The sequence below is a fragment of the Meles meles genome, chromosome 4 (genome assembly GCF_922984935.1).
Source record: "Meles meles chromosome 4, mMelMel3.1 paternal haplotype, whole genome shotgun sequence".
Taxonomy (NCBI): domain Eukaryota; kingdom Metazoa; phylum Chordata; class Mammalia; order Carnivora; family Mustelidae; genus Meles; species Meles meles.
In genome coordinates, this window is record NC_060069.1 from 94,585,946 (window position 1) to 94,613,851 (window position 27,906).

General features: G+C 42.3%; 1 long non-coding RNA gene across 1 annotated transcript; it reads right to left on the reverse strand.

Annotated features, from left to right (window-relative positions):
* Positions 1-10,461: 10,461 nt before the first annotated feature.
* On the reverse strand, positions 10,462-25,581 carry LOC123940824. The gene is made up of 3 exons (XR_006818094.1): positions 25,357-25,581; positions 12,292-12,519; positions 10,462-10,539 (listed from the first exon to the last, which is right to left on the reverse strand). It is a non-coding gene; the product is annotated as an uncharacterized LOC123940824 (long non-coding RNA).
* Between the last annotated feature and the right edge of the window lie 2,325 nt (positions 25,582-27,906).

The following is a 27,906-nucleotide window of genomic DNA, read 5'->3' on the forward strand; positions in this document are numbered from 1 at the left end:
ATTATTAATGAATGTGTTTAAAGGCCATCACTCCTATCTCTACCCCCCTCCATTCTGACAAGCAACCATTCACTACTCTGTCTTTTCCTATTTCTTCACCAGCTTTTAACCCATTGTCATTTTCACCCATAAGCTGGCTTGCTTCATGGTGGCTGAGGTAGGGAAACTGCCTTGCCTCCTAATAAGACTGTCCTGCTTCTAGAAACTAATTTCAGAACTTGTCAGTTACACAGCATTGTTTTGAATCAGCGTGCACCAGCCTATAACATGGCAATGTGAAGGGTTATCTCCTGATCCTGAGTTACTAATTGCCTTCTTTCTGGCGAGTCAGGGAGAAATATGCTTACTTTAAAATATTTAAATGTAGATCATTTTCATAGGTCTGTACACTCATGAAGCATAACTATTTCTGGTGGACGGGTGGGAAAGGAAGTCTTTTTGTCATTAAGAACTTGATTTCTTCATTCCTTTTAGAGTACTGCTTGTATATTATGCTTTCTGCACTTGACTGCATTGTACAAGCAGCCCCTAAATCCAATTCATACTTTTCTTTTGGATAAAGTTGGAGTAGATGAAGGTGAGGCGAGAAGTTAAATATATAGGGTATTTTGCAAAATATTCAAAGTTAACATTTTACCTAAGACCAAACAGGGCTATAACAAGGATGTGTCCAAAAATATGGACAAGACTTTATCTTAAAGCTTCCAGCTCTTGCACTAAAAATATTTTCACATTTGCTTAGCTCTGGAGGAGGACACTATAGGTCTGAATTTTGGAACATGGGATAGTCTATGCCTTTAGGCCAGTCTGACTTCAGACTCTTGGCCTCCCTCCTTTTGAACTTGATGGCATATCCACTTCACTTTCACTGTACTTTTCTTGTCAATTTAAACTCATGAATCAATAGATCTGAGAAGAACATTGGAAAAGTTGGGCAATCATGTACTTGTTTCATGGGCTACTCTGTGCTTGAGAAATGTCTATACTTGTGTGGGCAGATCTGTCATTTCTCTGTGGACTCTGGAGACATGCTCCAGCCAGTTGGTAAAAACCAAGACAGAGGACCTGAGGTCATGGCGCTGCTGCTTTTCATGCCCTGAAGATGTAGCTATGGTCTCCTAAGGCTAAGAACTCTCTCTCCCTCTCCTGGCGAGCACACAGTGGTCAGTGAAGGAGGCTGGTGCTGTACACCCATGTGGCTGTACTTATGGCAAGTTGGAGACTGATGTCAACTTTCAGTCCCCTCCCAGGGACCATGGGAGCCCAGAGGGGTGGTGGTTGGGTAGATGATGCTTCCGTGTTCTTTTAAATTCTGAGGAAGAAGAAAGGAAATCAGATGGAACTAGCAAGGAGTTGACTACAGGGCTGGTCCAAAGCCCCTTCTTGAAGCAAAGCTCAGGCTGGGGAAACATCAATAAAAAGAGAGATGCGACAAGGCATGCCCAAGGGGACCTTCTCTGAAAAGTATCTCCCCATCCCCAACAAAACACAGGAACTAATATTGCCATGTGCCAGGCTCCCCATGTAGCTTGATATTTTTGTTTATGGGTGTTTTTATTGTTATTACTATTTTATTCAATAATGTCTCTAAGCTCAGAAAGGTTGAAAGACCTCTGCAGGTCAGCCAGCTAGTAAATAAGATATTGGGGATTTGAACTGACGCGGTCTGATAGCACAGTAACAGCCTTTCCCAGAAGACTTTTCTTCTAGCTTCTTCATGTGATAGACCAGAGTGGGGAGATGTTTTGTAAAACCAGCCCCCAGAAGGGGTCTCCCAGACCCTTACAGATCCTGCAGGGGGATCTGAGCTCCCATATTAGAGTGTGAGGAGGCACCTACAGTACTGTCCTGTCATACCAGGGAAGGAAGAAGGGAGGGGCTAACCCTGCATGAGGAAGAAATGGGCCTTAAAAGGGACCAGCTGAGGGAGGTCTTCAGCTCTTGGAAGGGAGTGGTCCAGAGACCCTCTCTGACTTCCTGAAGGGAGGATAGTCTAGGAGCATGAGGCACACAGGGATGATAAGTTGATGAGGTTAGAACCCTGAGACTGGCACAGAAGGGCATCATGACTGCAGACAGCAAGGGAAGAATGCTCCCTCCAGGAGGGCTCTATGTCTGGGGGACTCATCCCCAGGGCTCAGGAAACCTCAGAAGATGAATGATGGGCTGTTCCTGGGGAAGGCAGAATGATGGCCTGCCTAGTGTATGCCTCCCGGGGAAGGGGGTGGGCAGGTGAGGCCTACAAAGGCACCAAGGAAGGAGAGTCAATGTTAGGCTGCTTGAAGGTGAAAGAGGTAAACTGACCAAGAGCTCCATCTCAAGGAATGGAGGAGGAAACCCTAACCCTATTCAATAAAAAAATACACTGAATCCCAATAACCACAAATACCTACATCTAATTCGTCAAGTCCAAAAATGCATTGTTTCAAAAACCTTTTTCTTTAAATATAATTTTAAGCTATATATCCCTTTTCCCAAGTCTCCAAATGTTAACATTTAAAAATATTTGCTCTTTTGCTTTGCCATCCTCCCCCCCCCATAGAGAATATGTGACCCCTTCCCCTAAATACTTCAGTGTGTATTTCCCTGAAACAAGAGTTCTTTACAAGAACTAGCACAGTTTTCAAACTTGGGAAATTAACACCGACGCCGTATATTAGCTCATCTATATCCTTTATTTGAATCTCACCAAGTGTCCTGGTAATGATCTTTATTGCATTTAGTGTTTGTGAGCTTTTACTTTCCTTTAATCTGGGACCGTTCTTCAGTTTTTCCTTGTCTTTCACAAGCTTGGTATTGTGGAGCACTGCAGGTCAGTTATATGGCAGAATGTCCCTCAATCTGTATCCTGCATTTTGGGCAGGAATAACCATATAAATAAAACTCAGTTCTTCTCAGTACATCTTATCAGGAAGCTCATGGCGACCACCTATCCCATTACTGGTGATGTTAACTTTGATTCCTTGGTTAGCATGGTATCTGTCAGATTTGTCCCTGGTAAAGTCACTATGTTCCCGTATCATTAATAAGTATCTTGTGGAGTGATAATTAAGATTTTTGTAAAAGTGAACTTATTTTTCTGCCCACATGCGTTCCTCCCTCCGTATTTCACCTGGTTGAGTTGTACCTTCACCTATCCCAAGTGCCCAAGCCAGAAACTGGCCAGTCATTTCACTTTCCTCTTCCTCCTTGTCTTTCATGTTCAATAACTAAGTCCTGTAGATTCTGCCCCTTTAATGTCTTTCAGATTGATCTTTTTCCCCATGTCCACTGCCTCTCTTAGCTTCTCATCATCTTTCCCTTGAGTTACTAAGACACACCTAAGTAGGCGGTCTACTTCCCGACTATTCCTCTCCCCACTACTCCCCACTTTGCCACCAGGGTTCTTTCAAGAATGCAAATCAGGGGGCGCCTGGGTGGCTCAGTGGGTTAAAGCCTCTGCCTTTGGCTCAGGTCATGATCCCAGGGTTCTGGAATCAAGCCCCGCCCCAGGGTCCTGGGATCAAGCCCCCCCCCCCCCCCCGCATCGGGCTCTCTGCTCAGCAGGGAGCCTGCTTCCTCCTCTCTCTCTCTCTCTGCCTACTTGCGATCTCTGTCAAAAAAATAAATAAAATCTTTAAAAAAAATGCAAATCAGCATTTTCTTACCTAAAAACCTTTAATGGAGTGGAGATTTTCTGGCCTTGACGGCGACCACATGAGACATGTGCTACGATTCTGTGGGTAGCTTGAGCTGCCATAACAAAATACCACAAGCTGGCTGGCTTAAACAACAGACATGTATTTTCTCACAGTTCTGGAGGCTAGAAGTCTCAAGTTTCTGGTCAATTCAGTTTCTTGCAAGAGCTCCCTTCCTGGCTTTCAGATGGTTCTTCTTGCTATGCCCTCACATGGCTTTTCTTTGATGTGTTCACGTGGAGAGAGAGATGAACTCTCTGGTATTTCTTCTTACAATGATCGGGGGCCTCACTCTTATGATCTCATTTAACCTTAATTATTTCCTTTAAGGCCCTGTCTCCAAGTATAGCCATGATGGGGCTTTAGGGCTTCAAGATAAGAATTGGGGGTGGGGGCACAGACATTCAGTCCATAACAAGCTCCTACAGCTCCCTTTCTCGTACCCATGGCACACGCTGTGAGTCCATCACAGCACTCTTTTCTACTGAATTTGAATGAGCCTCATAACAATGTGTCCAGTTTTCTCAAGGTCAAAGTCTCTCTGGAAACAGGGATGCGTACGTGTGACACAGTTTCCCCCAGGGAGCTACAGCCAAGAGAGACTTAAATTTGGAGGAGAGAAATAGGAAGAAGACACCGCTGGTGAAGGCAGCAAGGCACAGCAGAAAGATCTCAGGCATTAGAGGTAAAGGCCCGGGCCACCGTATCCTGTGTAAACTGCAGCATGTGTGTGTGTGTGTTGACCAGATGTGTAATTTGGGTGTTGTTCTTGGATCAAAAATGTTCCAGCTTGACTCTTTGACCCTTCAAGAGATTCTAACTTGCTCAGTACCTTTAATGCATTTCTTTGCTGCTTAAACTAGCTAGGATGCATTCTGTCTTTTCAACAACAGGGGCAACAGATATATTCTTGCACTTCATGTTCTGATGTGCTGAACTCTTTGTGGTTCCCTAAATTTGCCAGGTGGTTCTCCCCAGATCTAGAGTACTCTCTGACTTTTCCCTTTGCCTAAGGTTCCCTCCGCACCTTATCCCCCATCAAACCAGTTAGGAGCTTTGGGCTGCAAGTAACAGAAAAATTGTCAGAAAATGACTTAAACCATTACAGTTTATTTTGTCTATAAGAAGGAAGTTCTTATAGGTTTTAAAAAATCAAACATAGAATTACTATATGATCCAGCAATTCTGATTCTAGATATGTACTCCAAAAGAACAGAAAGCAGGGTCTTTTGAAAATTTCTTTAATATATAACGTATTATTTGTTTCAGGGGTACAGGTCTGTGATTCATCAGTCTTACACAATTCACAGCACTCACCATAGCACATATCCTCCCCAGTGTCCATCATCCAGCCACTCCATCCCTCCCATCCCCCTCCATTCCAGCAACCTTCAGTTTGGCTTGTCACCCTCTCTGGTTTCATCTTGTTTCATTTTCCCCTCCATTCCCTAATGATCCTCTTCTTGTTTCTCAAATTCCTCATATCAGTGAGATCATATGATGATTGTCTTTCTCTGATTAACTTACTTCACTTAGCATAATAGCCTTTTGTTCCATCCATGTCATTGCAAATGCCAAGATTTCATTTTTTGATGGCTGAGTAGTATTCCATTGTATATATATACCACATCTTCTTTATCCATTCGCCTATTCTTTCCATAGTTTGGCTATTGTGGACATTGCTGCTATAAACATTTGGGTGCACATGCCCCTTCAGATCACTACATTCATATCTTTAGGGTAAATACCCAGTAGTGCGATTGCTGTGTCATAGGGTAGCTCTATTTTCAACTTTTTGAGGAAATTCCATACTGTTTTCCAGATTGAAAGCAGGGTCTTTTTTTTTTTTCTTTTTGAAAGCAGGGTCTTGAAGAGAATTGTATACCCATGTTCATAGTAGCATTATTCATAATAGTCAAAATATGGAAGAAATCCAAGTGTCTATTACAGATGAATGGATAAGCAAAATGTGGTATACACATATAGTGGAATATTATTCAGCCTTAAAAAGGAAGGTAATTCTTTTTTTTTTTTTAAGATTTTATTTATTTATTTGAGAAACAGAGCTTGTGAGTAGGGGGAGGGGCAGGGGAACAGGCAGAGAGAAAGAATCTCAGGCAGACTGCCCACTGACCATGGAGCTCGATGCACAGCTCAAGCTCATGACTTTGAGATCAAGAACTTTGAGACAAAATCAAGAGTCAGAAACTTAACTGACTGAGCCACCCAGGTACCCCCCAAAAAAGGGAAGGCAATTCTGACCAATGGTACACCATGGCTGGACCTTGAGGGTATTATCCTTTGTGAAATAAGCCAGTCACAAAATGATAGATACCATATGCTTCTACTTTTATGAGGTGCCTAGAGAGCCTAAGATTCTTATAGACTGGACAATATTTTGTTTTCAACTGTGCACTACACAGAACATAGAAGGCACTAACTGAATGTTTGATGAATGATGACTGAATGAATGAACAAATGAGCAAATGGATGAGATGGCCTATTCAAAGAAGCTGCTAACAAATGAACTCAGAATTCTGAATCTAAAACCCACAAGGGAAACCAGAGCGGACCACATAACCATACTGGGCTGAGCCCCGGCTTTGCAGAAAGCTTAGGTGCAGAGAAAAGGCACCATCTCAGAAGCCAGATGAGGAAGGAGAAAGGGAAGGAGGCAGGGCCTGGGGGTTTGCAATCCTCTCCCTGGGCTGGGGCTGTGTATGTCACAAGCAGCTCATTTTTGGCAGAGATAGCCAGGAGAGCAGAAGTTCATGGGTTGGGAACTGTTGTCTAGTAGTGGGCTAGACTGAAACATCTTGAATTTTTGGTGGGTTATTGTAGAAGCAACAAAATTTTGATTTCAAAGTCCCAAGTTGTTTTCATTTTTGCTATTATGATCTAATCTCCAGGCAGGCATATCAGTCTATAGCTACACATGAAGTCCTATTAACATCATTAACTCAAAGTTCTTGATCTTGCGTCCACCTTCCATTTGCCCAAGTAATTCAACTTCTCCCTAATTATTTATTTCCAAGAGCGCCCAAGGGGTCAGTGAGACTCACCATTAGTAGAGTGGAGGTTGCTGGGTTTGTTATGTTTTTCCTTTCCTGCCCTAACTTCCTTTTGTCACTGTGTCTACCCAGGAAGTAGCTTGAGAGACTTTCGCCACTTTATGGTGCCTGCTGTGCAATGTTAAGGCCCAAGCCAAGAACATTGTCCATCAGAGCTCCCAAAATGCTTCCAGTGTCCCTGTAGCTGGTAAGAATGGCCACCTCCCCAGCTAGGACCTGAAGTAACATTGCTTGGGTTCTGAATCTTTCTTTCTTTTTTTTAAGATTTTATTTATTTATTTGACAGAGAGACACAGCAAGAGAGGGAACACAAGCAAGGGAGTGGGAGAGAGAGAAGCAGGCTTCCCAAGGAGCAGGGAGGCCAATGCAGGACTCTATCCCAGGACTCTGGGATCATGACTTTAGCTGAAGACTAAAGACATTTAACCGACTGAGCAACCCAGGCACCCTTGGATTCAGAATCTCTCATAAAATCAATTCTTTTTTTTTTTTTTTAAGATTTATTTATTTATTTTTTGACAGAGATCACACGTAGGCAGAGAGAGAGGAGGAAGCAGGCTCCCCACTGAGCCAAGAGCCCAATGAGGGGCTCGATCCCAGGACCCTGGGATCATGACCTGAGCCGAAGGCAGAGGCTTTAACCCAGGCGCCCCACTTGTAAAATCAATTCTTAGCTCTGGTTCTCATCACTTTCCATTGGGCTTCCAACTGGTCTAAAATGCTAGTTGGAAACAAGAAGAGAGTTTTATATTATGGTTAACTCAATGGATATAAAGTCAGTAAAGCTATGTATTGCCTTTCTGGCCACCCTGGCAGTTAGGGGTTGGTTACATGACCAGTAAGACATGAGAGGGTGTCCTCTTTGTGCTTCCAGAGGCTTTTGCTTTTCTTGGTAGAAGGATAAATGAGCCTGTTGCCACACCTCCTCCTTGTGGCTCTCTGCCTTCTTTTTTCATTGAACATGGACACAATGCCCGGAAATGCAGCCGCTGTCCTGTGACTATGACAAAAAGACCGAGAGAATTCTTATCCCTGAAATCTTTGAGCCTCTCCACCAGCTTTGAACTGCATTCCTCCAGGCTCCTTGTAAAAGAAAAAAAAATGGTCACCTATTTTTTAAGGTACCATTTGTCAGTTAGTGAAGCCAAAGGCATGATCTTAGCTGTGACAAGTCTGACTTTTGCACATTATGCGCTCATAATATGAAACCATCTCTTATAGTCCAACTTATTCACTCATAAATCACCTGATGGACACTGCTCATCACTTGTCGGCCCTACATGCCATTTGCTGCCACCAGAGGAAGGAGTCGGGTCTCCACCAAAGTGGTGGGGTTGTTTAAAGACAGTTACTTTAGGTGGTATTTTTATTGGACCAGGCCTGGGGCAATCTCCATCTGGCACTGTGTCCTATCTCTGAGTTTTTCTTCTTCTTCTTCTTCTTTTTTTTTTTTTAAAGATTTTATTTATTTATTTGACACAGAGAGACAGAGTACAAGCAGGGGGAGCAGCAGGCAGACGGAGAGGGAGAAGCAGGCTCTCTGGTGAGCAGGGAGCCTGATGCAGGGCTCAATCCCAGGACCCTAGGATCATGTGCCAAGTCAAAGGCAGCCGATTAACTGACTGAACCACCCAGGTGCCCCTAATTTTATGTATTTTATATTGAGAATAAAAACATGTATTAAGGCTTTTCATGAATTTTGTAGAAACCTCCAAATATTCAACTTTATTTTTCCATAGGGTCTGGAGTTCTTCAATAGGAATTCTCTTAACTTACAGGTTTTTAGGAAACCCAAATCTAAGATTTGGCTAAGATTACTGTATGTATTCAGTGCTGTTCAAGAATTAATATCACAAACTTAAAAAAATGTTTAAAATGGCAAAAAGAATTCATATCTGTGAAGAGTAGATGTTGGGAAAAAACTGCCCCTTCCTCCATCTTTCTGCATCAGGTTTTCTCACCTGTGGTACTGTTGACATTTTGGCTGGGGCCATTCTTCACCATCGGGGACTGTCCTGTGCATTGTAGGATGTTTGGCATCATGTCTGGCTAACTGCATCCCCAGTTGTGATCATCAAAGATGTCTCCAGACTTTGCTGAATGGCATCTGGGCGGCACCATCTGCCCAGGTGAGAACCCCCGCTCTGTACGACTACACTGCTGTCCGATGGCAGGCTCACATGTCTGTAAGCTTGTCAAAACTGCCCGCCATGTGGATCAGACTCTGAAGGGATGGGGCTCAAACAGAGCAAATCCTGAGAGGAATTCCACTTTTAATCTCAAGGAATATGAAAAAGATCCAAGGATGCAGTCCAGAGCAGCTCTTACCAAAACCCCTTTACTCTTCTCTAATATCCAACCATTCCATTCCTCACCCTTTTTCTCCCGAATAGTGCGCTCTCCCACCCTCCCCTTCTCTCTCTCCATCTCCCTCTCCTGCACGATGCATCCGAACACTTCCACGCTCCCCCACTCTCCATGGCCTCTTGCAAGAGGAGTTTGCCTTTTATTTTTCCTCCTTGCAATCTACCCGTGTGGCTAATACCACTTCTATTCTCCCTTCCATCCCCCTGATTCTGCAGTGAAAGTCCCAAAGATCTGGTCTGGACCCTCCAAGCTCTTCTCCACAGTTGGGTGTGGGTGGATGGGAGGAACTGAGCAGCGAAGCAGCACCAAATTTAGCAACGGGGAGGAGGACGGGAAAAGCTGGCAACACTCATATGTGTGAAGGGTTGCAGATTTTTTCACCCTCCTCACAAATGTGCAAAGAAGATGCAGCATTTTCATTTCTCTAAAATAGTTCTTGTCTTCCTTATGAGCCTGCAACCACTGAAGAGAGAGAAGAACCTTCTGGCACACAATTAAACAGACATTTTAGGTAAATGGTCCTTCTCTTGACGTAAAACATGCTTAGTCTCTTTGGTATCTGCATCCTTCTTTACTGGCTTTTCAAGACGATGTCTGGATTTTTGGTGGAGTTGTGGCTAATAGACCTTGCAGGGACAGAGAAAAGATGGGATCCTCAGTCCTATGACTCAGTCTCTGCTCTGGCTGCTGCTGCGGACCCCACATCCTCCATCTGGCTCCTGCCTAGGGTGTCCACCCCCAGTCTTACCGCTGATTCACCTTTTCCTTGGCCTCTGTGTGGAGGCTTATTGTCTCTCAACTCAGCGACTTTCCAGGCTTCTTCTCTGGAGCAGATGGGAACTCCTTGGTCCAATTTATGCCATACTGGTCCCGGAGACACCCCAGGAAATTATATTCTACTTCACTCCCTGCCGAATCATGCTATTGTGCTGAGGTAAACCTTGAGCTAGCCACTCCCAGGGTGGTGCCAGCCAACCCGCAAGGCCAGGCCCTCCCAGAGTTCCAAAGATGAAGTCTTCAAAAACCCCCCACCTTTCCTCCACCTACTTCACAAACCTTGCCTTGGGTGGAATCAAGAGAAGGGAGATTAGGCTCACCTTTGAGGCCTTGGCAAACACCCCCCCTCCCTTTTTTCCTAGACAGTCCCCTAGAACTGATAGGGTGGGTGTTTCTCTTTCTCTTCCTGTTTACTCCAGGACTTCCCTCATAAAACTCTATGATCAGGTTGGCTTTTGATATGGTAACAAGAGAGAAAAGAGAATCTATTCTACATTTTTTCTCTTTAACAAAGTCTAGCTTTTAAGATCACAAAAATCTCAAAAATCTTATTTGGAAGCTGATACTTACCTTTTCCTTTCTTTTTCTCTTTTTCTTTCCATTCCTCCTGCAACATTCCTAAACCTCCCTAAGGCAACTGGAAACCTCTGGAAGTATGGAGGTGGAGGGAGGTCAACAGAAGGAAATACAAGAGAAAGCAGCATATTTAGGTACTTCAAAACTCTATTAGTACCATTATATACATTGATAATTTTTCCTACCACGTGTCATGTTCTAATGTGGTCGTTCCATTGAAGCCTACAAGGCTGAGACCGCAGCCCTGTGGGTAGACCGCGTCTGTCCAGTGAATGGCCAGAAGAAGACCTAGGTCCTCAGACAGGAAACCAGAATTCTGAGGGCAAATCTTAACAGAGAGGAGAAAGGGCCCTTTGCTATCTGCGGTGTCTCTTGGCCTGAACTCACAGGGCCCTCAGGCCTAGGACAGTCCTCCCATTTTCTCTCATATGGAGTCAGGCCAGGCCTTGCAAAGGGAGACTTCTTTGTAAGGTTGTGTTTCTCCGACTCTACAAGTCGAAAGATAATAAAATAGAATAAAATAAAAATAAAATTAAAAACGATAATAAAATAAAAAAATAATAAAATGTTTTTAATGTGAGGACCAATGTTATCGGCTTTTTATTTTGCCTAACAAAATATTAGGAATAAGTCACTTTTTATATCATCAATGTTCATTTTTTAATTTTAATTTTTTTAAGGATTTTATTTATTTGACAGAGAGAGAGAGACAGTGAGAGAGGGAACACAAGCAGGGGAGTGGAAGAGGGCAAAGGAGGCTTCCTGCTAAACAAGGAGCCTGATGCGAGGCCTGAACCCAGGACCTCGGGATCATGACCTGAGATAAAAGCAGATGCTTAATTACTGAGCCACCCAGGCACCACATCAATGTTTTTTTTTGTTTTGTTTTGTTTTTGTTTGTTTGTTTTTTAAAAAGGTCTTTAATACCTAAAAAGTTGGTGATTTTATTTTAAGGAAGGCATCATTTATTGACAAGAATGGAAGCCACTTCAGCTGCCTGGAATGGCATGGAGGAAAAGTGTGGAACAGGCAGGAAAGAGAGATATGCAATGTCTAATCCAGGGGTGGTAGTTATACTTCTTTGCGCACTGGATTTGTACCGAGACCAGTGGGGAGTGAGACTTAAAGGAATTTACAGCATGTCATGGGGATCCTTGCAGAGTGAGAAAGACTCATGTCAGCTTTGAGAGAGCTTGAGTTTCTGGCTGCTTCATGAGAAGGGAACTGCCATCAAGAAAACCATATTTGGGAAACTGAAGTTATAGGTTATAAGCAGCCTCTGATGAAAATTGCTGCATTTTGAGGGAGAGGGGCTAGACGACAGAAAGAGATTTTGGAGAGAAAGGTTGGAACCCATCCTATACTCTGGCTTATGTGTAACATTTCATGGGAGTGTAATGGGGCGCCTTTACTCTGTCTGTTGGTTATTGTGTCTGTTGGTTACCACAGCAAGGTTGATTTTCAGAGGGTCACAGATATGCCCCATGACTTAACAGATATGCACAGGGTAGCTTTCTCACGTTTTAGTCTGTACAGAACTTAGTTCCTATTGATGCACTCTTTCTGCCTTGATTCACCTTGTCCTAACATCCGTATCTTTATATGGCTTGTACTTTTCCTTTGGATCACTCTGTAAGAAATTATTTCATTAATGTCAGCATTTCAGTAATGTTTGTTTGTCCGCGAGACCATAATGCCCAAAAGAAGAGGGTCCACGTATCTCCTTCCTATTATATCTCTAGCGCCGAACCTGGGGCCCAACCTATCAGAGGCACCCAGTAAATAATTACTGAGTAAATGAGTGAATGAGTACATGAATTTACCTCTAGGAAGAATGATTAGAATCATCCTCGTCAAGTACACTTTACTAAGTGCCTCTTTGTGTGGGCTCCTGGGTTCTGTTTTTTGAGGGTGAGGTTCTCGAAGGCCACAATCAAACACAGCCGAGGACTGGATCCCGTGATCTCAGCTCCAGGAAGTGGTCTAGGCGGTTGGGGCGGCTTTCTTTCCCTAGCTCGCGGTCCCGAGGCAGAACGCTGGTGCAGCGCCACCTGTTGGGGGAACACAGAACATCCAGCTTTTACCCAAGGACGCTCTTTTCAAGTAAACATCTGGTCATCCTATTTAGCTTGGGCTGATCCCGGATCCTTTCAGGCATTTTAGATTTTTTGCCCTTTAAAATTTGACTTCATTTCATCAGCCAAACTTATTGTTTTCTTACCTCTTCTCTCTTAAATAGTAGCTGTGTTTAATCCTGTCTACACTTCAGATAAAGAAATCTTCTGTAATAAACTGTAGTCAAATATTTATTACACAAGTGCAGTCGGGGAATGGAGCAATTAATAAAACCCTGTACGCTATGCATGAGTCACTCACAGACACAAATATTTGTGATAGAAAATACATTAGACAGTGATGGTGTGGCAACACTTTCATTGATAGATTACTGGACAGAAACTTTAAGAACACGCAATACCTCAGTCATTATTGTAAACATCTGTTATTATGCTGGAAAAGAATGACATAATGGTTAACAGGATCCTGGCCAAAGATATTACCAATTATGCTTCATAAGGACACATAGTTTTAAACACTGCATGTCAAATGCATATGCACACCTTGGCCTCTTTGTCCATTTTAGGAGAAATGCTTATTGACTCAAATGATGTTGAATACCCATGGTCTCTTGTCAGTGACTTTATTTTGCCAGTTTTAAAGTGGAGTTGTCAGCTTGTGTCGTTCTAGTTGTGGACAGATTCCCAAACTCTTTTTTTAAAGTTCTGTGTTTTGGTATTTGATAGTTTGTCTTTTCTTTCCTTTCCTGTCTCCTGGTTCTATAACAGAAATGGAACCTCTATATGATCCTTTTATTTGGAGAGATGGGAAGGGGAGCATGTTTTCTTCTTGTTGATTCTGGAAATATTTACATACAACAGATCTGTGCCATTGGGTGTCTATATGTGAAGTTATTTCCACAGTGTGTGTTTGTGTGTGTGTGTGTGTGTGTGTGTGTGTGTGTGTTGGCTCATCTGTAGTATTTTCATCACATAGAAATTGTCAATATTTATGGATCCATCCTCAATCTCATTCTTTGTGATAATTGTCATCATTTTGGGGCTGAAATATCTTTTCTGTTTAAATATCAGATAAAGGTACAATTTGTTTTTATTTTGTTTGTCTAATTTTATTTTTTCCATTGTACTCTTTAATACAATTGAAATTTACTTTAGCATATGGTTGGAACCAAACTTCACATTTCCCCCAGACAGGCAATAATCTCAATACCATTTGTTTAATAGACCATTTACTTTTCATTGGTTTGTTTTCCTTCTTTTGTTGTAAACTACATAATCTTATATGTAATTACCAATTTTATGACTTTCATTTCTGTTCCCTTTTTTATTTTTAAATTTATTTTCTTTGAGAGAGAGAAAGAGCGAGAGAGCATGCACACAGTGGGGAGGGGCAGAGAGAGAGGGAGAAAGAATCTTAAGCAGACTCCACATTCAGTGTGGAGCCCAACACAAGGCTTGATTTCACAACCCTGAGATCATAATCTGAGTCAAAATCAAGAGTGGTGTGCCCAACTGACTGAGCCATCCACGCACCCTACATTTCTGTTCCTTTAAACAGCCTATCAATTACTATGCCAATACCACACATATTTGGCCACAATAACTATTTAATAAATTTTAGTATCGGGGCGCCTGGGTGGCTCAGTGGTTTAGGCCACTGCCTTCGGCTCAGGTCATGATTTCAGGGTCCTGGGATCGAGTCCCGCATCGGGCTCTCTGCTCGGCGGGGAGCCTGCTTCCCTCTCACTCTCTCTGCTTGCCTCTCTGCCTACTTGTGATCTCTCTCTGTCATATAAATAAATAAAATCTTTAAAAAAAAATTTTAGTATCTTAGACTCCCTCATTACTATTCTCTTTGAAATTTTTCTTACCTATTCCTCTTTGTTTTTTCTTCCAGATGAACTGTTAGAATCATCTAGCCATTTCTCAAAATGAATAGAATTTTGATTTACCCCCTTATATCTTACTCAACAAGTATTTATTAAGAATTGATAAAGAGGTGGGGCACCTGGGTGTCTCAGTTGATTAAGTGGCTGCCTTTGGGTCAGGTCATGATCCCAGGGTCCTGGGATTGAGCCCTGCATCGGGCTCCCTTCTTCTCCTTCTCCCTGCCGTTCTGCCTGCCTGTGATCTCTATCTCTCTGTCAGATAAATAAATAAAATCTTTAAAAATAAATAAATTTCTCCCCTTTAAAAAAAAGAATTGATATAGAGGAGGTAATCAATGTTGACCAAATAACAACAGCAGTAAGATTTATAAGTCTGTATCCTTATATTGCAAAGCACTTTACATGTTCTAAAGGGCATCTCCTGTAATACTGTTCATCAAGAAGTTTCAAAATACTTGAAAACAAGACAATTAAGGCAGGTACTAGAGAGGGGAATAAAATCTCTTCAATGTAAACCAGGAGGAGAACAGGTTGGTTGAGTATAAATAGGATTCAGAATCTCTTTAATTCAAATCACAAAATTCAAAGTTATGTCAGAGATTAAGACAGAAATTGGGGAAAGGAATTCATAGACTTAAACAGTCGCATACTCTAAAAGGAGACTTAGAGTTTTAACAGGTGCTGAGTCAGCATCTCAGTGGAGAGCATCTCAGGTCCTGGGTTCATCATCTCATTTGGGACTGCAGCTCTGCAATTCTGGCTGGATAAACTGCCTGTGCAGGAAGATAGAGAGAACTTTGGGCATGATTAAACCACCAACAGTTCATACTACTGGACACTAGAATTAAATATAAGTGGTTGTATAGGGCATCTGGGAGGCTCAGTCAGTTAAGCATCTGGCTTTGGCTCAGGTCATGAACTTGGGGTCCTGGGATCAAGTCCTGCATTGGACTCCCTGCTCAGCAAGGAGTCTGCTTCTCCCTCTCCCTCTGAGTTCTCCCTCCCTTTCTTTCAAATAAATAAATAAAATCTTAAAGAAAATATAAGTTGTATAATCATCATTATAGTATATGTTTGTTATTTATTCTATTGGATAAATTAAAAGATTTTAATTAGAAACTCAAATAATATAATTAAGTTTGTAAACAGAATTTGAAAGTTAAGTGAATTTAATTTACTACATCAGTAAATTTTATTTAATGTATTTACTACTTTTTGGTGGATTTAGCAAGGTTTTTTTCTAGCAAATATCTTTTTATTCATTTTTTAAAGCTTTATTTTAATTCCAATTAATTAACATACAGTGTTATTTCAGTTTCAGGTGAACAATGTAGTGATTCAACACTTCCATACCTCACCCGCTGATTACAACTGCATTCCCTAACCCCTGTCACCTGTTTCACCTATCCCCCCACCCCACCAACCTCTCTCTGGTAACCATCAGTTTGTTCTCCACTCCATAATTGAGTCTGTTTCTTAATTTCTCTCTTTTTCCCCCTTTGCTCATTTGTTTTGTTTCTTAACTTCCACATGTGAATGAAATTAAATGGTATTTGCCTTTCTCTGACTTATTTTGCTTAGCAAAATACTCTCTAGCTCCACCCATGTCATTGCAAATGGCAAGATTTCATTCTTTTTCATGGCTGAATAATGTTCCATTGTATATATCTCCCACATCATCTTTATCCAGTCATCAACTGATGGACACTCGAAATTATTCCATATCTTGGGTACTGTAAATCATGCTGCTATAAACACAGGGGGACTTGTATCCCTTTGAATTAGTATTTTTATATTCTTCAGGTGATTATCCAGTAGTGCAATTGCATAAGGTAGTTCTATTTTTAACTTTTTGGGGAACCTCCATACTGTTGTCCAGAGTGGCTGTACCAGTTTGCATTCCCATCAACAGTTCATGAGTGTTCCTTTTTCTCCACAACCTCACCAACACCCATTGTGTCTTGTGTTGTTGATGTTAGCCATTCTGATAGGTGTGAGGTGATATCTCCTTGTAGTTTTTTTTTTTTTAAATCTCCTTGTAGTTTTTTTTTTTTTTAAGATTTTATTTATTTATTTGACAGAGAGAAATCACAAGAGAGGCAGGCAGAGAGAGAGGAAGGGAAGCAGGCTCTCCGCTGAGCAGAGAGTCCGATGTGGGACTCGATTCCAGGACCCTGAGATCATGACCTGAGCCGAAGGCAGCGGCTTAACCCACTGAGCCACCCAGGCACCCCAAATCTCCTTGTAGTTTTGATTTGCATTTCTCTGATGGTAAGTGATGATGAACATCTTTTCATGTATCCGTTGGCCATCTGTATGTCTTCTTTGAGGAAATGTCTGTTCATGTCTTCTACCCATTTTTTAATGGGTTACTTGTTTGGGGGGTATTGAGTTGTATGAGTTCTTTACATATTTTGGATACTAACCCTTTGTCTGATATATCATTTGTAAATATCTTTTCCCATTCTGTAGGTTGCCTTTCAGTTTTGATTATTGTTTGGATTTAGCAAGATTTTGGTTGTTGAATTTTTTAAAAAGATTTATTTATTTGAGAGAGAGAAAGAGGAGTGTTTAGGGGGGAGGGGCAGAGTGAGAGGGAGAGAGAGAGAATCTTAAACAGACTACACGCTAAGCACAGAGCCTGATGTGGGGCTCGATCTCACAATCCTGAGATCAAGACCTGAGCCAAAACCAAGAGTCAGATTCTTAACTGACTGAGCCACCCAGGTGACCCTTGTTTGTTGAATTTATAACTGTTTTATGGGATAACTGAAATGCCTGAGAGGATCTGACATTAAATTTGTAAATGTTGCTTTAAATATTTAAGGGTATTTAGTCAGGTCAATTTATATAGTCACTTGACAGAGGAATATAAACTTTTAAATTTGGAAGTTAACAGAACATTAGTTCAAGGATGAGAGAAAATGATTATTCCTATTTTTATACTTTTGAACATATATATTTATGAATAAAACAACTGTGTTTATAAGTGACTTTAAGTTGACATTTTTCTAACTTAAACTTAAATGAAGGGGGACCTGGATGGCTTAGTCATTAAGCATCTGCCTTTGACTCAGGTCATGATCCCGGGATCAAGCCCCGCATCAGGCTCCCTGCTTGGCAGGAAGCCTGCTTCTCCCTCACCCACTCCCCGTGATTGTATTATATTCCCTCTCTCTCTGTCTCTCTCTTTCTTTCTTTCTTTTTTTTTTTAAATATTTTATTTATTTAACAGAGAGAAATCACAACTAGGCAGAGAGGCAGGCAGAGAGAGAGGAGGAAGCAGGCTCCCTGCAGAGCAGAGAGCCCAACGTGGGGCTCGATCCCAGGACCCTGAGATCATGACCTGAGCCGAAGGCAGTGGCTTAATCCACTGAGCCACCCAGGCGCCCCTCTCTGTCTCTCTCTATCAAAATAAATAAATAAAATATTAAAAAAAAAACCCACACACAACAAGATGGGATCAGGAGGAAGACAAACCATAAGAGACTCGTAATCTCACAAAACAAACTGAGGGTTGCCCCGGGGGAAGGGGGTAGGGAAAGGGTGGTTGTGTTATGGACATTGGGGAGGGTATGTGCTGTGGTGAGTGCTGTGAAGTGTGTAAGTCTGACGATTCACAGACCTGTACCCCTGGGGCTAATAATACATTATATCTTAATTAAAAAAAACCCAAATGAACTGAATATTGATTCAGACACTGTGTGTCTATCTTTCTGTGTCCAAAATCTACTTTGGACCTTAAAACTCAATCGGTAGTAAGACACCCAATTCATCTAGGTTTTCTGGGGACTACTTTGGTTTCAAAACTGGGGGCCTTGGCAAACTGGGGCAGGAAGTCTCCATTATTGGCAGATAATCCTCTAGCCTTTGCAACAGCCCCGTGGCGACCTGGTATGAAATCTGTGTGCAGGATTATCATTCCCATAACCAGAGGCAGCAGCAGGGCTCAGAGAAGTTATTCACGGCTTGGCCATGATCATTATTTGGATGAAATTTATTCCCCTTTCTTACATCCTTTATCTACTTAATGTGATTGGTTGATTTATTTCTGAGGTCTTTCCTCCCTTCCCAGTAGAGAACTTGGTTTCTTCTTTCTAGAATGAATGAGTTTTATTTTCACCCAGAGGAGCCACAATCTAGCATTAACTTCAGCAGTAATCCCTACAAATTCCTTTGTAGAGACATTCAGGGAGGTTGATTTAGCCTTTGCAAGATGGGTAGGAATTAAAGTTATAAAGATGTTCAGGGCATGGATTACTGAGCATTTAAAAATAATTTTACTGATTACTTAAAATGTGTTACTACTTATAATTAACTTTTTAGTAACAGTTTTATTGGGATATAATTCACATATCATACAACTCACTTAAAGTGTGTCATTCAATGTTTTTTAGTGTCACAGTTCTACAGCCACTATCACCATCAATTTTATACTGTTTTCTTTAACCCAAAAGGAAACTTCATACCTGTTAGGAGTCACTCTCCATTTCCTCCCAAGCAGCCCTAACCAATCACTAATCTACTTTCTATTCTTAAAGATTTACCACCCCAATGTCTATAGCAGCAATGTCCACAATGGCCAAACTATGGAAAGAGCCTAGGTGTTCATCAGCAGATGAATAGATAAAGAGGATATGGTACACACACACACACACACACACACACACACAGGAATACTATGCAGCCACCAAAAAGTGAAATCTTGCCATTTGCAATGATGTGGATGGAACTAGAGGCTATTATGCTAAGCGAAATAAGTCAATCAAAGGAAGACAATTATATGATCTCACTGATATGAGGAATTTGAAAATCAAGAAGAGGATCATAGAGGAAGGGAAGGGAAAATGAAACAAGATGAAACCAGAGAGGGAGACAAACCATAAGAGACTCTCAATCTCGGGAAACAAACTGAGTGTTGCTGGAGGGGAGGGGAGGGTGGGAGGGATAGGGTGGCTGGGTGATGGACGTTGGGAAGGGTATGTGCTATGATGAGTGCTGTGAATTGTGTAAGACTGATGAATCACAGACCTGTACTCCTGAAACAAGTAATACATTATATGTTAATAAAAACAAGATTTGCCCACTCCAGACACTGTATATAAATGTCATCGCGCAATATGTGATCTTCTGTGTCTGATTTCTTTCACCTGACATAGTGATTTCAAGGTTCATCCCTGTGCTAGTATGCATCCTTACTTCATTCGTATGGCTGAACAATATTCTGCAGTGTGGTTACCCCACATTTTATTTATCCTTTCATCAGTTGGTGGGCATTTGGGTTGTTTCTACTTTTTGGAGTACAAGAGTGTGTGGAGACAAACACTTTCATTTCTCTCGAGTAGATACCTAGGAGTGGAATTGCTGGGTTCCATAGTAAATCTATGTTTAATCTTTTGAGGAACTGCCAGACTTTCCAAAAAGGTTGCATCATTCTACACTCCCACCAGCGGGGCATATTTCTACACTGATGAAGTTGAGTCCAATTTCTCTACATGCTCCCTTACCTTATTATTATCTGTTTTTTTTGATTATAGCCATTCTAGTGGATATGAAATGGTATCATTGTGGTTTTGATTTACATTTCCCTGATGATTAGTGGTGTTGAGCATCTTTTCATGGGCTTGTTAGCCATTTGCATCCTTTCTTTGGAAAAATGTCTCCACCGATCATTTGCCCACTTAAAAGTTGGGTTATGTGTCTTTTTATTGAGTTGGAATTGTACTTTATATATTCTAGATATGTCCTATATATCAGATGTATGATTTTAAATATTTTGCACCATTCTGAGGATTCTCTTTTCATCTTCTTTGTAATGTCCTTTGAAGTGCGAGATTTTTCATTTTGATGATGTCCAATGTACCTATTTTTTGTTGTTGCTTTTGCTTTTGGTGTCATATTTAAGATATATTTCACTTTTAAAAGTTATCGTGGTATGAAAATATTATTCCTTATGTGATAAAATTAATGTCATTTGCATACATATTTATGTTATATATTTATATTAGAAAATATTTTATGACTTTATAAGATATTTTATATATTTTGTATATGTACACAACAAGTAAAATATCTTCAGTTTATTTGTACATACTTAGTGACTAGAAATCCAGAAAACAAGGCATGACTAGATTCAAATGCTGTTGAAGAAGAGAGGCACTTTTTTTCTTTCTTTTTTTCACTTAACTAGATTACTAATAATGTACTACTAATAAATGGTAATTATTATAAAAGGGTATGGTTAAGGAACAGCCAAATGGAAGAGATACTTAGGGCCAGGTACAGAGAAAAGGACATGAAGTTTGCATGCCCTCATTGGGCACGCACCATCCCCCCAGCACATCTGTGTTTGCCAACCTGGGCACTCTCCAAATTCTGTGCTTTGGGTGTTTGTTTGTTAAAGAGGTATTTTCTATCTGGGGCAATTGCTTTAAAAGTCGGAGGAGGTGGGATGGGATTCAAGGTTGGATTTTATCCATGTGAATGGCAACCCTGTTTTAACAAGCACATTCAATTGGGGAAACCTTTTATGAGCATCTGTGACATGAATATAATTTTCACTTGGAAGAGGGTTAAGCCCAGAAAGCATCATGAAGAAGTTTTCTGAAATTAAGGCAGGGGTGGGGTGAAGGGTGGTGGAGAAATTCATAGTTCTACTCACAAGTACCATAGAACAGATCTGATGAATTCTTTAAAACCAGAGTCAGTAAGACATTTGTTTTTCTTAGGATTGGACACTAGATGTCTCAGTTACATTGAGTCTGCAATGAGAAAAGAGGAATTTATAAAAAAGTTTGGCATAGAAGCGTGAACTATGTAATCTTGTATATGACGGAGTTTTTTATTTGGGACACTGGAATTTAATTTCAATTAAACTTCTTTGAAACCAGGTTACAGACAGTTATTACCTTTGAGATTCTTAACTAAGAACTCATTAAAATATCAGTAATATCCTGTAATTTCCTGGATGAGGAAATTAAAAGAAAGATATTTAGAGATTTGTTAAGAGACTCAGACAAAAGTGGAATGAGAAATCAGGGAAGAACCAGAAATTACCAGCTCCCTCTACGTCCTTCAGAAAGCAGCTTTTTCCACTGAGTAATTTACAAAAAGATTTTTGTTATTAGGAAAAAAGAAAGTGTTCTAGATGAGACAGACACACTTAATGGATGTATAATATGGAGAGAGAAGCATTGGATTAGGAGCCCAAAGATACGATTTTTTAATAGTGAAATCATAGGCTTTTAGGTTCCAAGATGCCATTTGAATTCCTTCCATCAGGGCCTTGTTTTCCTCCAGCCTCTAGGGGGAGTTCAACATTCTTTCCTGGAAGAACTCAAGAACCAATGGAATTCTCAAGGCCAATATACAACAAGTCTGTTTTGTAACGACAAGTAAAATAAACGTATATCCATCAAACTATAAAAATGTTTGTCGGGGGCGCCTGGGTGGCTCAGTGGGTTAAAGCCTCTGCCTTCAGCTCAGGTCATGATCCCAGGGTCCTGGGATCGAGCCCCACATCAGGCTCTCTGCTCCGCAGGGAGCCTGCTTCCTCCTCTCTCTCTGCCTGCCTCTCTGCCTAGTTGTGATTTCTCTCTGTCAAACAACAACAACAAAAAAAAATGTTTGTCTACGTGTCTCTGAAATGATCTTGAGTGCCTCTAGTGGAACACATATCATGTTCTTGGGGGAAGTATTGTAGGCAACAGAGGACACAAGAAGAAAGGATGAGAGAGACAGCAGAACACTGAAGAAGGTAGAAAAGAGGCCAAGAGAGCCCATGACGGTGATAATGATGCAGCATACACCAGTGGGTCCCATGCACTCCTCCCAAACCTGGGAGAGAGGGAAAAGAGTGGCACTGTGTGGATTCAGGGTGATCCCTGGCGGTGAATTCATCACAAAAGTTACAACTCACTCTCTGGACCTCTGGTCCTTCCACTTCTCTCCTACTCATGCACACACACCAATCCTGATCTCTCTAACACTCGCACGCACGTGCACACACACATACACACTGCATTCCAGGGTAGCTGTGGTCCTTCCTGCACAACTGCACAGAAAGGGTGGGAATAAAAGGCTAGTTGTTAGTCCATGAGCCTCTTAGGTACCTCGTTTTTGGTACTTCCTGGGAAATCACCCCTTGCCCTCAACCTCTGGCCCTTCTAGGGTCATTGTCCACCCCCACAGGCCTCCATCACAGGGCCATTTATCCAGGCTCGTGTGGGTGTGCTCTTGAGGTGGAGCTAGCGAGGGAAATGGAAGGGTACTCAGTTCTGGTCCCAGACTGCTGAGTTTCACTAAGAAGGAACAAGTGATGACTGTTCTGCTAGGCCACACAATGAGCTGCTTTCTCCTAGAGCCCTGACCTTTACCCAGGAAGAGGCCGACACACTTATCAAGTCTCTACATTAGCTGGAGAGAATCTGTGGTAAACAGAGCAAGAAGGCCTTCATTGTCACCAACAGCCTCGAGAAGCCAGTAGAGCTTTTCATGCAGAGCCCTTGGTTGCCTGGTCAGTGGCTATCATCCAATTTTACTGTGGAAGTGGATTATTTAAAGTTAAAAAATAATTTACTTAGTTGAATTCGGATTGGCCTGGATGATCGCCAATGACTGCCAATGGGGCCATATGCTATAGAAAATGTGCTGGTTGCTCACTCACAATCACGTCTTCTTCTTCCATGCTCAAAGAGCCCTGACTTTGCACAGTTAAAATCGGTGACCACGAATCCATCCCAGAGGATAACCGTTATCGCAATCATGCCTTTCCTCCTTGCCAGGGATTGGTCTGGAGACCTGTGGACTGTGGGCTGCTGAGAGGTAGAGAGAACGTGCTACCAGGCTGCCCTTTCTTCCTGCTTTCAGATTTGTGTGACGGCCTGCTGCTCTGGCCATCTTCTGTGAGTGTCGGTATCATAAGTGGTTGACAGATATGAATAAAGGCCTAAGTCCTTGTTGATAGAACTGAGCTTTGCAACTGCCCACTTTGGGACATCTTGTTAAGTTGGTTTTTCTATGGATTTCTGTCCAAAGTATCTTAACTGATATACATGGTTTTTCCCCAGCCGAGCTAACATTATCAGGCATAACACAAGCCCTTCAGCAAACAATTTATAAATGCTCTGGTTTCCTTATGGCTTAAAGCAAGATGCTGGACTCCAGAGGATTTCCAAGCAGTTTGATCGCGAGTTACACTATAGTGAAACTGGAAATTGATTTGAGCAATACGCATCAGGCTGGATGGCTAGGGAATCCTCTTTCTTGTCAAGACAACAGCCTCAGAACCAGCTTTCTTCTTTGTTTAGTTCTTTTTGTTTCCCTGAAGGATTTGGAATGGAGATCCATCCAACCATCCAGTAAATACCTCTTAATCCCTTGCCATGTGCTCATTCACTGGTGCGGCCGTGATGGCTTCCCTGACTCCCCTCAGCCAGGTAGTGTGTTCCCTATGATGACAGTTCCCACAGCCAGACTGTAGGCTGTGGACACTTTGGTCAATAGCCTCCTGCTCCCAAGCTGGGCTCTGCTGGAGGCAGTGTCAGAGGCACTCCTGGGGAAACAGCCATGATCTGGGGCCAATCATGCAGAGCCATGGCATTAGGTGTGTGGGAAAAAAGTGCAGTGAAACAGGGACATAGGCACTATTTCATGACAACATCCAGAACGGGAGTCATTGGCTTGTAAGAAATCTCTGAGAATTGCTGCCTCATAACAGTCACCTGACAGATGAGGACACGGACCCAAAGAGAACAGATCACTTGTTTTCCATATTCTAAAGCCATCAAGCTGTACACTTAAGATTTGTGCACTGTACTTCAGGTATGTTTAGCCTCAGCGGAAAACCAACAAACCAACCAACCAAACAAAAAACACCAAAAAGGAACAAAAGCAGAAATGACCCTAGATAATTCTTTTTAAAGTTTACTTATTTAAGTAATCTCTGCCCCGAAAGTGCGGCTCAAACTGATGATCCAGAGCAGCAACGTCTTCTGATGGAGCCAGGCAGCCCCCTCACCTCTGCCGACTCTAGATACTATTTTACTATCACTTAAAGAAAGGAGTAAAGGCAGAACTTTGCATAAAGGGAAAACCAGAAATACTTTACACCTGTAAATTAGTAATTATGGGAACAGTCCAACTAGTTTCTCATCTCTCCCCGATAGAAGCTCTTCTAAACCTAGAGTTGAAGTTTTAACTTTAGTGTCAACGAGATGCTTCGAATGTGTGTTGTAGGCAATATGTGATAGGAATGCTGGCATCACTGTGTTGATATTAGAGTTCAGATTCATTCTTTGAAGTTGTTGGCTCCCACTTTGGGGTCAGGAATGTTCACAAAGATTCAGAATGGTCTGGATGTTTGTAAAGGACAAGCCCCACCCGACTTTTTAAAAAAAATTTTAAAATTCAATTAATTCATATAGAATGTCTTATTGGTTTCAGCCATACAGGTCTGTGATTCATCAGTTTTATATAACACCTGGTGCTCATTACATCACAGGCCTTCCTCAATGTCCATCACCCAGTTACCCCATCCTTACAACAACCCTGTTTGTTTTCTGTGATTGAGAGTCTCTTATGATTTGTCTCCCTCTCTGGTTTCATCTTGTTTTATTTTTCCCTCTCTTCCCCTATGATCCTCTGTTTTGTTTCTTAAATTCCACATATCAGTGAGCTCATATAACTTTCTCTGATTTATTTCGCTTAGCATAATACCCTCTAGTTCTGTCCATGTCATTGCAAATGGCAAGATATCTTTTTCGTTTTTCTTTTCTTTCTTTCTTTTCTTTTTGATGGCTGTGTAATATTTTCAGGGCATCTTGTCTTGGCCAACTGGGTTTACCTCAACCTCAATACAAGGTCAAACTCAATACAAAGAATCCTAGGGGTATCAGATGTCAGTGGTGGCTCAAAGAACGCTTACCTCATCTCTCCCACCCCAGGAGGCACAGCAGTGCAGTTCCAATGAGCACAAGGGGGAATTTGTTGGCTTGCAGAAAACCCAGGAGTAAAATTAACTTCAGGTATGTCTGGACTCAGGGCTCAAACAATGCCATCAGCACTCAATTTCCCTCCACCTCAACGTTCTTCCAGTGTATCAGTTACAAACTCAGGAGCTCCAAGGTGGCTCCACAAAGCTCAGGTCTTCCCTCCTGCTGACAGGAAGAACGCAGTATAAGTATGCCTAGCTGGCTCAGTCAGTTGAGTGTCTGCCCTAGCTCTGGCTCCCTGCTCGCTCGGGGGTCTGCTTCTGTCTCTTTTTCCCTTTGCCCCTCCTGCACTGCTCATTCTCCCTCTCTCTAAAATACATACATACATACATACATGCATGCATGCATGCATACATACATACATACATACATACACACACACATACATACATACATACATACATACATACATACAATCTTGATGGGGGGGGGTCCTGGCACAGAGCCCCAACTCGTCTCCATGCCCCACAGGGAGTCTGCTTTTCTCTCTCTCCCTCACCCTCCCTGCTCTCTATCTCACAGAAATGAATTAATTAAAAATAAGTAAATAAATACAATCTTAAAAAAAAAAGAAGGCAGCAGTATTTCCGCACTACCTTTTCAGGTACCTACCCAAGTAGGTACGCACCCAAGTAGAACCCGGCAGGAAATATGCCTCTCTCAGAGCATGCCCAGGAGTCTGAAGTCTCATTGGCTCTGAGTGGGTCACATGCACATTGCAGAACCAGTCACTGTGATTGCAGACCTGCAACTGATTGGCTGAGGCCTAGGTCACATGCTTCTTCCTCGGAACTCTTCCCAGACAAGTGGGCAGCTTCTTTCCCTTCATTAGGAGTTTGCAGCTGCAACCATTCCCCTGTACCTCTTTCTGATTTTCCAGGGCCATTATGTATCTGTCCCCCGGTGCTGTGAGGTGCAATCACCTGGCTGCCTGGGTGGGGAACCGGCTACACACCCCAATGGCCTGATAAGTTGGTCTTCTCACTCCGTCTTTGAGGCTGGGAGCATCTTAGCCCCCACCAGTATATATGAGGTGGGCGCTGTCATACGGCAATGCAGTGGTTTAGGGGTCCTACTTCTCTCTCCCCTATCCTATGATGCAGTCCTTCCCCTCCACCCTTAATGGACAGATGACCGCTCGTAGCATCTCTTGCCACTACGGAATGCTGGCAAGTTGGTCGGATGGATGCAGCTCTTGGCAGCGGTGAGCTCTGGGCCCATAGGTGGCTCCTAAATCCTTCTCATTCTTTGCAGGCAGTCCACAGGCACTTTCTCTTTTCACCCTTCTCGCGGGGTCGCACTACTCCTTGCCATGCCGGAGCACCTATCCCTGCATTATCGGGGGCTTTCCACGTTACCTCAGGCGTGTGTGTGTGTGTGTGTGTTTATGTGTGGCGGGGTCACCTCCCAGTACTCCAGGCAAGAAGCAGAGATAACTAGTGTGTGGAATGAGCTACACCTGGTGAGGTACACTCCAAGGCTGTAGCAGAACCCGATGTTCTGTGTCTCAGATTATTGCCCGTCTTACTCCGAGAATTACCTTAATATCAAACTGAAGACTCTCACAGGTTAGGGATGTGAAAGGGTAGGTACTACTGAGGAAAACTGTGGATAGCATGCACACACTTTGTTATTGCAATACTGACGGTTATTTCCTTCAATAGGCTAAGCAGGGGGCAAGTTAACGGACAGGAGCAAGAAGAGGGGTGGGACGGGCTTTCCTGACTGGGCTGCTGCTAAATCCCAAGCTGGAGCGTCAGTGACCTCTGCTGGTAAGATTTTTCCCTCTCTGCGGTGCAAAGGTTGGCGTCCCCTCCTCCACCGTGGGTTCCAGTCCAGTTCAGTGTTCTTGAGAGAGAAGCCAGGAGATTGCTGCTTGTCCAGGGGAGGGAAGACTGGGTTTTCATACTAAAACTTCTACCAGGGGGTTGGAGGTTACAGCAGGAGTGATGTGGGGATAGAGCCCACCCTGGCCTCCATCCTCTTTCTCTCTAACACTGACAGCTTGTTTACGTTACTCGCTTTCCAGATATAAACAGGTTTTCTTTCCTTCTTTTTTTTTTTAACACATCATTTTCCCAAAAGAATGAATTAAAAAACAAGTTTTGCATAAACAAGTTTATAACGTGTCTTAAGAACATGTTTGCAAATTGGCAGCCTGAGGTGAAAGCACTGTCAAAACAAGTTGACTTTTTTTTCCCTTAGATTTTTATTTATTTATTTGTCAGAAAGAGAGCGAGTGCTCAAGTAGGCAGAGTGGCAGGTAGAGATAGAGGGAGAACCAGGCTCAGAGACCAATGTGGGACTAGATCCCAGGACCTTGGGATCATGACGCAAGCCAAAGGCAGTTGCTGAACTGACTGAACCACCAAGGCATCCCCAAAACAACTTCACTTTTTAATGTGTAGTGTGTGTTGGGGGTGGAGGGGGACTGAGACATCCTTTACAAATACCTACCCAAATCAGATCCTTTATGCCGCCAC